Source organism: Hylaeus volcanicus, unplaced genomic scaffold, assembly GCF_026283585.1.
Source record: "Hylaeus volcanicus isolate JK05 unplaced genomic scaffold, UHH_iyHylVolc1.0_haploid 11513, whole genome shotgun sequence".
Lineage (NCBI taxonomy): Eukaryota > Metazoa > Arthropoda > Insecta > Hymenoptera > Colletidae > Hylaeus > Hylaeus volcanicus.
The window spans coordinates 10,545-13,678 of NW_026532650.1; the positions used below are offsets into that span (position 1 = coordinate 10,545).

General features: G+C 37.3%; 1 long non-coding RNA gene across 1 annotated transcript in view; it reads left to right on the top strand.

The window, feature by feature from the left end:
- The first annotated feature begins 2,683 nt into the window (after positions 1-2,683).
- Positions 2,684-3,134, top strand: part of LOC128882400 (uncharacterized) — a 2,816-nt gene continuing 2,365 nt past the window's right edge. Inside the window, exon 1 of the long non-coding RNA XR_008458397.1 lies at positions 2,684-3,086. This is a non-coding gene — a long non-coding RNA (uncharacterized LOC128882400). The remainder of the gene's footprint in view (positions 3,087-3,134) is intronic.

Below are 3,134 nucleotides of genomic sequence, written 5' to 3' on the forward strand. Positions count from 1 at the left end.
GCGACCGCAGGTAGACGCTCGGCGGAGAACAAGAGATACGGGCAGTTAATCCCATAACGATGTACTGCTATGCATGAAATGTTTACATTTTTCATCAGATTGTCGGGAAAATAGTATTGATGGGTTCCTTATGTTTTTCCGATAAAAATGATATCAAACACCACATAATTTGGAATGTTTTATCTGAAGAAGCAGCGAATACGTCAGCCTGCACCTTGTACCTGGAGGAAAGAAAACATGAAATAGGTAAAGCACCGTAGTCGCCATCCTATCCTATAAAGGTATAAACGACCCGTTCCAGGTGGCAAACAGATGGTAATCACTCATAACGTTTTAAATATTCGCCACTCTGTGTCGGCTCGCTGATTCATTTTTTTATACGCTGTAGGACTGTGTGGTGAAAATATGCTATTAGCTATTTTTAAAGAGCTATTTTTAATAATTTCGAAAATTTTTCTCTTTTATGACTCAAGTAAGCGCTGAGTCGTCCGAATTTTATGAAAAACTGATGAGTCGTTCGCCCGCTCGAGCTCAATCCCTTGGGGAAACCCAGGCAAGCACTCGTACTGCTGTACATAAAATGTTTACATTCTTCATCAGATTGTCGCGAAAATCGGTGAACAGAGAATTAGCGTGTTATTTCTCTTTGGATATATCTGACCTACAGACGATGTCATTAGTAACCATCGAACGATCGAACGAGCCCGTTAAATGACAAGGATCCCACCTCTACAGTTAGCCGCCGTATGCGCATCATCAGGCGTTCGGCTACGGATTCCAATATTCCTGATGTACCCCTTTTTATGACTCTCAAGTAAGCGCTGAGTTGTCCTACCTGAAAAGCTTTTGATGTACGGGTGGTGCCTCAGGAAGTTCCGCTAGGTCAATTTTAAGAGACCATCTGAAACACGACTTTACGATCGGGCTAAAGCTAAAGTAGACAATTCCTGATTTCTAAATGAACCTTTACGTGCCGCATATTGCCTGCAGGCCGGTCTGGTAAAAATACCGACAAGACTAACGGTTAAAAATTACTCTACGAATATTTTCCCATATCGTAAAGCTGTTCCCTTGTTGTCCCAAGCAATTACAATACGGTGTAATTCGTTTTGTAACATTTTGCTGTATCAGTGCAACAAATTATATAGCACAGCTACGACAACATCGATTTCCATGATTTTTAAATATCTTCTAAAAATGAATACTTTAACAACTTTTTAATATACATATAAAACTCGGCCGACCCAGTTTCCGAGATATTTGCAAAATACCATTGCTAGTATTACAGTGAATATTGCGTATAGCTCGCACTTAATGTTCCTTCGCAAATAATAAAAGCAGGCCTGCAACAATATATTGTTGCAAATGGGATCATCAGGAATACATGAGCAACAAAATGTGAAAGAATTCAGCCAGTTTTGGGGGTCAAAAGTGTCCTTAGACCGATTTCAATTTGTGATGAAGTATTCGATAGGTTACACTAGTTTACAATACATATGGTTATAGGGTAAATCTAAGTATGTATAACACTTAAACAAGTGTTACATTATTTTATTAAATAAAAGGTAAAAATATATAATGAGTTTTGTACAAAGAAAGAACAGCCTATATATATATATTATATAGTGCGTGAAACACGTGGATATTCGCCGAAAGCTGTGCCGCGACAGATTTCGCAATAGGCGCAGCGATACATGCAGGGAGACATGCTCTCCAAGATGCAACAGGTTTCATTCCGATTAGTCAAGCCATCTCGGCGTGATCGGGGAACATATATTAAAAAAAATATGTATATATATATATACATGTCGAATTGAGTAACCTCCACCTATTCGAAATGAGTTAAAAAAGATTATTAATAAAGTATATTCGCTAAAATGCAACATAAACGTATCGAAACGTAAATAATACAATTGATATTAACAGATTCGCAACTTTTATGAGATATTTATTTCTATTAAGGAAGTGTTCACATACTTCTGAGCGGGGTAGTATACATGTATGCATATACGGGCAAACAACTACACCTACGTTCCTTTCGTCATCCCTTCTTACGGTGAAAATATCCAATCACTTGCGAAAGTACCACCACTGTCTTTTTTACCTGTAACATCTCTCTCTTGCATTACCGTTTCCTTGCCTACGCCTACGTTTCTTTCATCATCCCTTCTTATGGTGAAAATATCCAATTACTTGCAAAACTACCACCACTATTTTTCTACTTCCTCCACCCGCGAACCTGACTTTTTAGCCTGTCGTACTCAAAGAAGTAAACTCCAACCAAACATTTTGGTATCAGCTTCGTATCGAATCGCATCGGTGTTTGCTTGTCGTCGTGTTTCTTGTTTGCCGTTCTTTTTTGTTAGTTATATTATAGTTATTATAGTTATATTAGTTATATTTTAGTTATACTATAGTTATATTAGTTATAGTTAGTTATATATAACGACGTGAAGCAAACATTTTTGCATTTCGTGATCGAGCGATATCGTGTTTAGTTGTTTTGTTTAAGTCTACAATCGCATAATTCGTCATGACTTCTGGAAGCTTCAGTGGCAGTGACAGCACTTCACTGGAATTATGCCTTAGTGAAATTGAAAGTTTAAGACCAGGTATGTAATTTAAATTTCAAACTTTTCCACTAATATTTTCCGACACCAACAATTATGAAGAATGTAAAAAATACTCTAAATATAGATTCTTCATAACTGTTGTAAAAATCAGAACGTGTATTGTAATCGGTTTTACCTTTTACAGAGTCGTCTGAAGGTCCATCAGTACCAGGTATCCTGAACGGCCAATACTTTACAATCGTCAAGGAGAAATCAAATTCGAAGTGCGTCGTAGGCGTATGTAACCTATGTACAACGAAGAGGACAGAAATTAAAGGCCAAATGACCTCGACGTCAAATTTTCGCTCGCATTTGAAGCGCAAACATTCATCTGCGTTCGAGGAATATTGCAGCGAAATGTCGGCAAAGCAAAGACGGAATTTTTCTGCAAGAAATCGAAATGCAAGGGCTGCTGGGAACCAATTTGAAACGGATGTGGCAGCTTTTGTAATCAGTGCAATGATTCCGTTGCAGGTATTTATTTATTTATTTATTTATTTATTTATTTATTTATTTATTTAT